Here is a 12,532-nt window from a genome sequence, read left to right as displayed (position 1 = left end):
GCCCTTATCAGGGAGGGAGACATCTCCTTCCCCAATCTTGCTAGTCCCTAGTTGTCTGGCACATATTAGGTGCTCAATAAATAGCTGTTGAATGAATAAATGATTGAAGACAGGGTATGTGGAGGTGGGGAGTCTTCCTAGTCCCTCCCTGAGTGGCCACCAGCCACGGATGGACCCGATCTCATCTCCCACCCACCCCCCTAACTCCTTTCTTCACTCTTTTGTAGCCCCCCAAATTCCCCTTCTCCCCCAGCCTCTCCCTCCTGGGCTGAGGGGGAGAGGGTGGGGGCAAGGTCCCCTGGCAGAGCAGGGCTCGCTTGTTCCTTGTAAATGAAGACCATAATTAACATTAAATTAAGGTAATACAAATGAAGGCAACATAGAGGCTGACAAGATGAGCGTTTGGGGAGGCAGTGGGGAGAAGTGATTCATATTTTTAATTTACTGTACGGATGGGCCGTGTGGCTGGGGAACGGGCGGCTCGCATGGAGGGGGTGTCGCCCCGCGATGTTTGCTGGGCTCTGAGCAAGCACACAATGACTATTAAACTCAACTGTCCATATAATGGGACAGATTCGACATGACGCCCACCAGAGCACCAGGAGCCTGGCCGGCCAGGCTGTAAATCCTGCCCACACAGCGCCTGCCTGTCCACCTGCCGACCTAGCCTGGCTTGGCTCAGGCCTGGCATCTGGTGGGCACAATCCCCAAGCGGCCTGAGAGGGGCCTTGGACCTGGGCCACCACAGGGGCCAAGACGGTGCAGGCTCCTTGCCCCAGCTGAGTTCAGGGCTGGGGGGCAATGGCAGGTCACATCTTGATCATGCTGGGGTGACCCTGGTATGCCCTCTCAGCACAGGACCTTGGTGCCAGGATGCGGCTGGAGCTCTGTGGCCCCACACGTGGTCTGATCCAGGAAATGAAGAGGAGACAATGGTGTCCTCTTCTAAAGAAGGGAGCGAATTGTGTCTACATCACCACCACCACAGATCACATTTACCAAGCACCTACTATGCACAGATCCCCACCTCTGACCCATTAACTGACTCCTCACAACCAGCCTATGAAGAAGATGCTATCCCCATTTTACACATGGGGAAACTGAAGCTGAGAGACGGGGAGTAAGTTGGCCACGGGGCCTGCCCGTAAGTGTCCACTGCCTCATCCCAGGCCTCTGAACCCCAGAGCCTGAGGCTACCCCTCGATCTTGTAAACTCTGTACACAGAATGAAGGCTGGCATTCCTGGTGGCCCTCACCCACTGGACCCCGAAGCCTCAGACACAGAGCCCTCTGAGGACTCCAGTGTGGGTGCACATCATCCACCCTCCCTCCAACCAGGAGAAAGGTGTCAACAAATCCCAGGCAGGCAGGGAGGGATCCCTGCTTACTCACTCTGCAAACAGAGCCTAAAGATGCTCGTCTCTGGGATGAGAGACGCAAGTGTAATTTAGGTTTTGATATTATGAAAGTCTCGCTGCTCTAAAACAGCAGGGCACTCGGTGCCTCATTAATAAAGGATAAACTCGGAGTCTATTTACAAGGCGCTTTTTGGGGTTATTTACTCTCCAATATACATATGTAATGTTGCGCATACTTACCGCTAGGTACGGCTCATCGTTCCTGCCTGTGCCTTGGAGTTAGCCTGGTGGGGGGGGGCGTCCCTACAGAGTGGAGAGTGTCACTGGGGAAGAGGGACTGCAGAGGGGGCCACCCCTGGGAGTAGGGAGGCTCTGTGGAAGAAGACAAGGCCCCACGGAGGGAGGGGAGTCATAGAATTTTAGAGCTGGAAGGTAGAAGGGGCAGAGGGTGGATTCCATCTGTCTCCCCTCCCTCCTCTCCCCTCCCTGAAGCTCAGCACCGTTAAAGATAAGGTACAGGCGAGGCTCCCCTTCTAGGCCCCCAGGATCTCCCTTCCAGTCCCTCCTTCTGTATCAGGCCAGGGCATGGTGGCCTCCCTCAGCAGGACCCCTACTCTGACCAGATTCTGACCACACTGGGGAAAGGCCCTGTAGTTCTGAAAGGAGGTCGGCCAATTTGTATCAGCAAGCACGTCCTGAGCAACTACTGTGCGTCTTACACCAACCCTAACTCAGCCCTGCTCACTGTGCCCAACAGTGCCTGGAGTGGGAGAGGCCTTCCCCAAACCAAGATGGAGGTTACCTCCTAGCTCCTGGTGCCACAACAGAAATGAGTTCTCTGCAGCTGCTTCCACCTTAGCCTGGACTCTATGTGCAGTATCTCAGTGAAACTGCAGCCATCTTATGAAATAGGGCACTGCTTTTATCTCCATTTTATAGAGTGAACTGAGACATAGGTTAGGGAACTCACCCAATGTCATATAATAGCCAGAAGGTGCCAGGCTGGAATTTTAACCCAGATTAGGGTTCTTACCCCCACAAGACCTCCTCAAGAGTCCTGGGCCTTAACTGCCCATCCTGGCCCCTCTGTGAAGCCTGGGCTTCAAGCAGCCCATGGCCTCCAATGAGGATCTCTAGGCCCCATCCTCCCAGAACACATCTCCCCTCACTGATCCATTCGTTTGAGTCATCGAACATCCACCATGTGCAGACTTGGGCCTGAACCTATGGTCTTGGTGAGTGTAAGGGTGCGGCAGTGGAGGTCTTGGTTGGAGACCTGGTTAATGCACAGGAGAGCTTGGAGATAGGAATGCCCACCCATGTCCCATAGCTTAGAGTTGGAAGGTTTTCTGTGCTTGCCAGAATGTGGATGAGGAATGGGTGGCTCAGGGCCCAGCCTGGGGATGGAGAGGGGCAACAGAGCACCTCCTCCCTGGCCAGTTTGGACCAAGGAGACACCCGGTGGCATTGCCTTTTTGAAGAGAGCCCTGGGTGGAGGGATCAGTCTAAGCAGTCCTTTGGGAATCCCCAGGGGTCTAAAAGGAGGACATAATCACTACTGGAATGGAGCTCATGGGCCTCAGTGAGATGAGAGCAAGTTCTTGCATTCTTCCCAACCTGAGCTGGGGGAGAGCTGACCTGGGTGGTGCTGGACAGAGGGAGGATGGCAAGCAGGAGGATCTGATCCATCATTGTTGGTGAACAATGAGCCGTCACCACCCTAATTAAAGATGTAATTACAGCAAATACATTCCGGGCTGAGAATGAATGACGGATGGCAGGAAGGCACCTTGTAGCCGGCAGCCAGGACACATTGCCCTGAAAAGCTCCCTCGTCCAAGCTAGGGAACCATCCCCCTCTGCAGCGCCTGGTAGCTGGCTATAGGATGTCCTGATGCCTCCTGACAGGATAGTGACAGACAGGAAGGCAGATACTGAGGCCCTGAGGGGCCAGGCAAGGGCCAGGGGCTGGGGCCTTGTTGGAGGATTGAGGGTGGAAGGAAGCCAAGGTTATTGGAGGATGGAGGGTGGAAGAGGCATGAGAGGGACTGGGCAGGTAAGTGAGCAAGGCCAGTGAGGAGCAGGTATCTCTCGGGGAGTATCACCAGAGCACAAAATAGAATTTCAAGGCATACCAGCTTGGGGAGTAATTGGGCTCATGGTCATTGATCCTTGGCCCTAGAGGGTGAGTGCAGGGGCCAGGCCAAGAGGACTCACCCTGTATAGGGTAACAACACTGGGGGATCTAGTGGGCCATACTGGATCTTAGGTCTGTCCCAGGTATCAGGGACTGGGGTGGGGGGGTACTATCCTGAGGGCTGATTTGTCCTTATATGGGGTCAGGGTACCGGGCAGGGGACTGGCCACACGAAGGGAAAAGAGGTGGATTCCTCCCAGTGATCTTCAGGAGGGAAGGCCTCCAACTACCCCCTCCACACACCCCCTACCCTTACCCAGGGCCACCTCAGGAGTTGTGGGCACCAGCTGTCTGGGATGCCTGGCCTCAGGACGTCTTCCCATACTTGGGGTCTGAGCATCTGGATTCCAAGGCCTATTTGCCCTGGGCCCCCATCCGCACTCTCAGGGAATAGGAAACATTGAGCACAGGGTCAGGTCACTCTGGGGCCAGCCTGAGCTTGACCATCCTGGGGTCAATGCAAGAAGGCCTGCCTAGATGGGGAGCTTGGTGGCCTCAGCCTCATCTGCTGTGGTGGCCCCTGGCCAGGGTCCCTCAGGGTGTGTGGGCTGACCCCAAGGGAGACAGGGCTGGGGGGGCAGGCAAGGAGGAGCCCAGGCAGGCAGGCAGAGGGGAGGGAGGGAAGGCCACTGACAGCAGAACAAATGCTTGTAATTTTATAACCAATCTCAGCGTGTCCGTGGGGGGCCGTTTGCGTCTCCACTCAGGACCAATCAGCCTGACAGAGCTATGAGTCTGCCTGAGTGAATGTGAGCAGCTTCCCCCCCCAACACCACTTACTGCAATCTCATTACCCGCCCAGCCCAAGACTGGCCAGAGCTGAGGGGCGGCAGGGAAGGGGGCTCCAGCCTGCGCTGGGGCAGAGCCAGGCCAGAAGCAGGGCTGGGACTGGGGCCAGGAGGGCAGGGTGGGTGGCCTTGGAGGTCTAGGGGCTCAGGGGGAGGAGGGCGGGAGGCAGGTTCAGGAAACATTTACTAAGCACCCACTGGTGGCTGAGCATGTAGGATACGGATAGGGCACAAACACCTGCCCTCAAGGGGCTTGCAGTCCGCTAGGCACAGATGGAAAGATTGCAGAGGGATGGGCCCTGGTGAAATCGGAGATGGAGAGATGGGAGGGACAGAGCCCCAGAACAGAGCTGGCACGGGGCAAGTGGTGGGAAGGAGGGAGGGGTAAGAAAATCAAGGGAGAAGGAACCAGAGGAACCTCAGTGGTGCACGCAGAGCCTGGGCAGAGGGGTACAGGGCCTGGGAGAGAAATGTCCACCTGGGAAGAGAGGAGGTCGTCCAGGAGGAGCTGGCTGGGCAGTGGTGGATATTAAAGGACGGCCTTGCTAGATATCTGGCTCTGGGGATGGCTATGTGCCCATTAGTCTCTCTAATTGTCAAAAATCTAATTTAGTGTCTGGAGCCAGGGCCGGCCTTGGGTTAAATGGAGGGAGGCAGGCCTAGCCATAAATCTGCCCTCCCGGTCTGGGCTGGTGCTAATTCTGCAGTTAAGTGAGGGGGTGAAGAGGGCAGCAAGATGGGACAGGGAGGGTTCTGGAGAGGGGCTAACTTTGACCCTGCATGCCAGCCCCCATGTGCCAAGTCAGAGCCAGGCTGGAGGGCTTGCCTAGGCTCACTTGGACCACGCAGGGGAAGTGCCTCAGCTGTGTGGTGAGCTCAGGACTAGAGTCCTCTCAGGGTCTGTGTGGCTGGGATTGTAAACCCATCAGCCCTTCCTCGTCCCGGACCCACTCTGGGTCTATGTGGGTGCAGCTCCTGCAAAGTGACCGGTAGGAAGGTTACACTTGCTAATAACATACTGAGCCTTTGGTGAGGAAGGGGGCGTGGAGACTCACACCATGTGACCAAGCCACCGGTCATCCTGTTCACCAGGTGACCACTAGCAATAGCCTTGGTGTGGGCCGTTCGTTACTGGGGAGAACACAAGCCCTGGGGCGGCCTAGCCTCTCCTTCCCTGGCTCACTCCAAACAAGGTGCCCGGACAGACTGGCACAGTACCTGAGGGCCTCATGTGTCCTTAGGCAGGGGAAGCTCTCCACCTGGGCTTGGTAATGACCTCACTCCCCTCAGAGCTGCTGATTGAAAGCAAGGGGTGTGGCAGGCGCAGCAGGAAACGCTGGGGGACTGAGAGGGTTCCCTGAGAGGCTCGGCTTCCACGGGGGGGGGGGGGGGGGGGGGGGGGGGGGGGAGGAAAACAATTTCTCCTGGCTTCAGCTCCATCTCACCAGGCACCCACCCGGCCTCTCCCGCTGCTAACGAAGTGCCTTTAATTAGCAGCCTAATAAAATGCTCTTAATTGGCAAGAGCCAATCAGGGGGAAGAGAGGTCTCCTCCCTTAGTCATTGCTGATGGTGGGGCAGCTCTAGGTTTCAAAGGGAGAGGGATTCCAAGCCCAGTCTCGCTCTAGGACACAGTGACTTCAGCGCTGAGTCTTCCAAGGGCATGCCCTACAAGACCCCAACCTTCTTGACACTGGTTTGAAGGTGAGACCCATAAAATCCAGGCCCAGCCTCTGCTCACTTTTGGGCTCAGGAGCCTAGCTGGTGACAACTGACCAGTGGCCTGGTCTCTGTGGGCTCCTCCCTCCCTGTCCTTAGTAGTTCGGCAGGAAACTCTGGTGTGGTCTCAGGCAATGTGAGGAGCCCCCCTTTTTGCTGCTCAGGTTCCCCGCCTGCAAAATGCCGGTGCACCTGAGGCTCTGACGTGTCTCCAGTTCTAGCAGCGTAGTTTTGCACTTGGGGCCCTGATATCTAACAGTCTGAGAAGAGCTCTCAGGAGCACAGTCTCAGTCTAGGTATAAGCACTGAGATCACAAGCTGACAGATTCAGGGAGTCTAGTCAAACAGGGAGGAGCACGACCTCTAAAAGCTCCCAAATGTAAAGCAAGAGGGAGTAGAGTCCATCATGCTTATAACCTTGTACCCTTCTCCCGAGATTTTCTTTTTCTCCCCCCGCGGTTTTGTTTAAGGAGAGAAAGGGATGGGTTCACCTGGAGAAGCAGTTTTGCCCCAGATGGCCAATGCTCCCGGTCGTGAGATCGTGTCCCATGTTGGGCTCTGTGCTGGGTGGTGCTGAGCCTGCTTGGGATTGTCTCTCTTCCTCTTCTCTCCCTCCTCATGTACACGCTCTCTCAAAAAAAAATTTTTTTTTTAGATTTTAAGTAATCTCTAAACCCAACGTGGGGCCTGAACTTAAAACCCCAAGAACAAGAGTTGCATCGTCTACTGACTGAGACAGCCAAGCACTCTGCCCCACTCCCTTCATTTTTGTAGTTTGTTGGGAGTTTCTCTGGAAATTGCCCCTGGATGTGAGCTCACCTCTCCTGAAACTGATTGAAGGGGATGCAGGGGAAACCTGTCCTCTCACCCACTAAGGAGGCAGAGGAAAATCTAAGTTCTAGGCTCAGGCTGGGATGGGGCAGGCTGAGGCCATGGTGACCAGTTCCCAAATTAGGTATCACTTGGGAACACTGTCTGCCAGGGGTCCCATAATTATTCACATCATTTGGCCCTGACTTCTCTAAATGTTGTTTTCTCACATCAGATTATCTTAAAAGGTATCTGTGCATGCCCTCAATTTGTATATTGAAACTCATTGTCCTCTTGATGTTGGGGCAAAGAGACAAGACACTTAGAAAACTCACTTTAATCTTATATTTGTAATTTAAGTTACTTTTTTTTCTGAACAGTTAAAAAAAAAAAAAAACCAGAACACACTATTTTACCATGATCCTAGGTTGTGAACATATTGGTACCTTGACTACATATCACGATAACATAACCACAAAAGTCAAAGCAGTCAGTACTTAGGAGTCTAGAGAACAGAGGGCTGAGCCAATCGAAAGCTCTCAGGGAAGCTCACACTCGTCAGGCAGGCCTGCCCCATAGCTGAAGTCCAACGAACATCCCTCAGAACAGTCTGAATGGGCTTGAGTGATTTGGGAAGGTGTTAGTTTCCTTGGTACCCAAAGGTCTAACCCTCCTTGTTGGTCTTTTCCTTCAGTGTCCAAGAGGAGAAAAGGATAGAGGGGAAGGGATGCTTTATAATGCCATTTACTGCACTGATTCTTAAATACACACATAGCCAACCAGGAGCTGAGAGAGCCAGCTGGGTGGGCTGGAGAGCACATCTTTTAGAGGTCATCTAATTTTCTAAATTTCTCCAGGAAATTTTAGATCATAGGTACTCAACTTCCAACAGAAGAGGTTTCTAGGAAGTTCCACTGGAAATCAGGCAGCCATAATCGTGCTTTTTTGGTTTCTCTCCTCAGTTCCAAGGATTCTGAAGTCACAAATGAAGTACAGATAAAAACAGCAAGAAGCAAAACTCAGCTTTATTACCCTGGAGACGGCTATCTTTCTGGCACTGATTATGTTGAGACAATGGTAAAGTAAGAGGCTCTGCTCGGTCAGTGATCAGCCCAGGGAGATTAACTCAGCCTGCAGGCTTTGGGTGTGCTTGTTACAAGCGAGAGTTATTCTAGGAGAGAAAAGAGGAAGGCAAAGAGAAGCAAGGGCACCTTTTCATGTTGTCCAGTTCTCGGAAAGTCTGTCCAACTCATCCAAATAGGGAAGGAGATCGGAAATGTGGATTAAAGTGATAGGGTAAACCTGATCATCAAAGAGCATGATGGTCACAGGTGGTGGGTATCTAAGCATCCCCTTTTCCGCCAGGAAGTACTTTTGGATTCCTCCAGAGTTAAGCTTGCAGCCTAGGCTCTCAGGCCTGCACTATTCTGGGTTGGATGGCTTGCACTTCAGGCAGGAAGGTATTACCATCTAAAGTAAATGGAAGATGCCAAGAAGGTCAACAATACCGAGGTATCTAATCTACTTTTAGGAAGGAGAAAAAAACCACTGTAATTATTTCCAATATCCACCCCCCTCCACCCCAAGTCCTTGGTTTCCATGTACAATCAAGTGCTAAGTAAGGAGTAGACCAACCACAGCTGCTCTGACCAATGGGTACCAGAAGGCAGCAGGGGAGAAGAGTGCATATTTTCTTCTCTTCAGCTTATGACTTTACAAAAGAAAAATAAAAAGGATTTTTCTTACTCAAGCAGAAAACAGAATGATTTAGGGGTCCCAGGGTTTTTTCTAGTTCAGAAGCAAGTTATGAGGGCCAGACTTTATTACACGTCAATAGAGTTCAGAGAGTCCTGTCTCTGAAGTTTCTGGTGAAGAGTCACCAGAAAAAAATCTTGCCAAGGGACAAGTGTAAAACGCCTCCCATTCACAATCCATGTCCACTTTCAAATTGCACAGAACAAAGGAAAAGGATGTTCTCAGCAGTGAAAATACACACACGTGCAGCAAGGCATGCTGGTTTTGTCCAAGCAGCCCCAGTGTGACTGGAGAGCTCCCACGTGCCCAGAGAGCTCCTGGGTGCAGGTGCGTGCACTCGCTCCTTGTGTGCCTGCCTTTGAAGGGGCTTCCTCCCATCTTTATGAAACGGTTCTTTCAGGCCCATGCTGGAATTTTAGTGAGAAGAGACTAAGCTACAATGGAGACATGGCGTTTCTGAGTCAAGAGACTCCTTTAGCTCCTTTTCTACCATTCCTTTCAATGTGTTGAGACTTTCTTTGTTTCTCTTTTCTTTTTAAAAAGGTCAAACTTTACATTTATTCTAGCCCAGTTGGGGATTAGTGATAATCAATTCCCACTGAAATCATGCAGAGATGGTAAGTGGGGTTTACCTTCTCTGGAAATGAACTTCTACTTACCTGATTATTTCTTCTACAATGAACTGGTAAATGACCCCCAGAGCTGAGAAATGTGACTGACTCAGTTTTTCAGACCACTTCACTTCATTCCCATTTCCATCAGCAGCAAAGGACAACTTGGAGAATATCCTCGATGGAGCTAATGGCTCCAGACTGCAGGGTCCACTCTCGATCTCATTTATGATGTACTGGACAAGCCTCAAAACAATCTAAGAAACAATCTACCTTAAAGTGAACCTAGATGGGAGAGCAAAACCCCGGGCACCAATGAATATTCAACAGCTCCCACGTTTAAACAGCAGCATATAATAGAAGGGCTAGTAAAGTTATGGCTATTGGACAATATTTTCAAACAGCTTGAAATCCATGCCTCTTTAATGCCTGACCTGTGTGTTATTCAGGGCTGATGGCCCTCTGCCTCACCTGTAGCAAAATCCTTAACCAAGCAAAAAGCCAAAAAGTCAACACAACAGACAAGGAACTCTGATGATGGCTAAATAGAAAACATTTCTCTGTAGCATTTGGGTAGCTGGGAAGGGAATTATACTCAGAAAGTATTTCCCAGGCAAGGACATATTACACTGGGAAGTAGTTTCTGAATATAACCTGGAACCAAAAGCTTAAAAGCACTCATGAAGTCAGAAAGGAAAAATGCGTATACATAACTTGCCTCCCAATATGTAATAACAACATTCAGTCAAATCAGGAGGGAAGAGTGAACATGGCTTTCTCTTCCTCTTCCCTTTGCTAAACTAAAAGTGGTCTGGCTTTGAGGTCACCTGCAACTGGCTCCTGTTCTGATGTTTCTACAGCAGCTGGCTTAAAAGGGGCTTTTACTCAACTGCTTTGATTAGGAACAGAAACGACAGGCCTGACTGCTCGGCTTCCAAGGGAAACTAGAGACGGCGGTGTGGCGCTGGGCCTTCGATGTGTGTGCCCATGCCACACAAGATGGCTGGGGCAGCTCCATGCCTGCCCTGGGAAACACGCTGGGCACATGCTGATAGTATACCCTGTGTTCCCAGGTTGGGGTGGCACATGTGCCCTGCACCTGATGCCCATACAGCTGCCTTTCAAGTGGCCAGGTTGGCCTGGCTCTTGCTGAGGTCCATTTGTTTATGTTGCTTACCAACATCCAGAGAAATTTTACTGGTTGGGGAGAGTGGAGAGTTAAATAAGGCCGGAGGAGGAAGAAAAGGAAAGAGAAGGCAGTGTCTGCCCCGCTAGTAAACCCTGTGTGCCAAACTTCACCCTGATCCTCTTTTTGGCAACTCTGCCCTTTTGTAAATATGGGATTTGGGAAATGCGTGAAGAAGGTTCTACAGTGCAAGGTTGAGATGATTAGCTTGCTTTTTGAGAGATGATATTTACTGTTCTAAATGAGAAAGAAATCCACTTTTAACCCTGATCACTTCTTCAGCTGCTTTGATCGTGATCTTGGCAAAGATATAGGCGCTGGGTGCTCACAGACCCTGATGAGCAAATCAGAGGTGTGAGCCATTATGCAGAATGCACCCAGCAACTGGCTCCGGCCATTTCAAACCTTTCTTTAGGCTGAGCCTTACCAGTGATTTAAGATGAAGTACAATGCTTTTTATTACACATCTAATTGTTAATGAGAGGAAATGCAATCAGCAACTCCTTTCCACACTCTACATGGAATCGAGGAGACTGCTGAGTCCAGAAAAGAGGCAGCCATTGATGGAGCCCAGGCAATTTCTGCCCCCCCACCCCACACCGTTTTTGGAGGGGGGTGGTGTTAGAAGAAGAGAGAAGAATTGCAAATACGATGGGGGTACCTTCTAAGAACCCACTGCTGCCACATGGGGTCATCTGCAGCAAAAGCTTGGGTTTGAAATTTTGATCCGAACAGCATTTAGCTCTTCCAGGTGTGGCATTTTCTCGCTGATTTGCCTCATGTTAACTGAGATTACTCTCTTCATACTCTTTCTTCTCAGGTGGCGCAGAAAAAGGCTGAAGGGGGGCGGGGGAGGAGGGGAGATGGGGAGACGAGGGACAGAAACAGAGAAAGAGATGAAAGGAAAGAGGCCCAGATCTTCCAGTGTGGATTCTCGTTTTCTCTCTTTCTTTCTTGCCCCAAAGGCCATAAGACAGCTGTCTCCTCTTAAGCACAGTGGGGCTGGGCTGATCCTGCCAGGTGCTGGGCATTCCTGCAGTTCACAGGGAGAAACTGGGTGCTGTCTGGCTTGAAGTTGTATCCCCTGTCCCCTAGAAGTTGGTCTCCCAGAAGGCTATATAGGGAAACTAGTTCTTCTGCTTAACGGCAAGGCAAGAGAGATTCTGGCAAAACACTAAATATATTTATAAGTCATCTTTGTCTGGAACCAAATGAGGAAAAACAGGTGCAGAGAGGAAAGGAGGAGGGACGTGAGGTGAGGTTTAAAAGTTCCAATCATTCACAAAAGATAAAAGACATCTTCTGATAGCAGCACGGAAGCAGTCAGCTGTGCTGAGTAGACCATCCTGGGTCGACTGCAGACCAACTGTGTCCCAACAGGAGTCTCAAATCCCCGTTCCTCGGCTAGTCCGGGGAAGTGGGTAGTAGTTTGATTGTTACTGTTGTTGCTCATCCTGGTATTGGCAGATATGTTAAATACCGCAACTTTAATGAGTCCTGTGTGAAAACAGAGCACAGAGTCATTAGTCCCTTTCCCTACGTTTCTCACTTGCTCTGAGAGAGAAGAATATTAACTCAGCTGTCAATTGGGAGAAAGGCTCAGAGGTCCTTCCTAACACCTGCTCTCTGCCCATGCCAAGCAGGAGCTTCTGTCAAAGGCTACGTAGCCTGCCTGGTGACATGGTGGGGCTCACTGACATGCCCAGGGCCCCAGTGCTCGTGCAGGGTAACTCTGATGCCTTGAGATTAAGAGTGACTCTGGTGGGTATATCATCAAGCTCTCACCCGCTCCCTGTAATGGTGCAGTAGATGAGGCTGGCTCTGAGGTTCTGGCCCCGAGTGGCCAGAAGCACAGCTGTGCCACCAGCATGAATGGGGCAGCTGGGTGAAGCTGTCTGGCCACTTGGCTGGAGGGCCCCAGCAGAACAGATGAAAGTCTGATTGTTAGAAATGTGCATTGGATGGGCTTCTGGTACCTTCAAGGCCAGATGCGTAGGTGGTGGCTGGTAATGTGGCATGGAGATTAAGACAGAGGTTGGGACTAGAGATATAAGTTTGAGAGTCATCTACATTGAGATGAGAGCTGAGAAAAGGCAACCAAAACAGGAAG

The 12,532-nt window shown here is 51.3% G+C and overlaps 1 protein-coding gene across 4 annotated transcripts in view; it reads right to left on the bottom strand.

Moving 5' to 3' along the window:
* Positions 1–7,877: 7,877 nt before the first annotated feature.
* Positions 7,878–12,532, bottom strand: part of BTRC (beta-transducin repeat containing E3 ubiquitin protein ligase) — a 183,115-nt gene continuing 178,460 nt past the window's right edge. For all 4 annotated transcript variants that reach the window (XM_019459202.2, XM_019459196.2, XM_019459197.2 and 1 more), the window contains one exon: positions 7,878–11,919. The gene's annotated coding sequence lies outside the window, so the exon portion shown is untranslated. The remainder of the gene's footprint in view (positions 11,920–12,532) is intronic.

The sequence above is a fragment of the Panthera pardus genome, unplaced genomic scaffold (genome assembly GCF_024362965.1).
Source record: "Panthera pardus isolate Hobbes unplaced genomic scaffold, ASM2436296v1 HiC_scaffold_22, whole genome shotgun sequence".
Taxonomy (NCBI): domain Eukaryota; kingdom Metazoa; phylum Chordata; class Mammalia; order Carnivora; family Felidae; genus Panthera; species Panthera pardus.
This window is presented reverse-complemented; position numbering and strand designations above follow the sequence as displayed.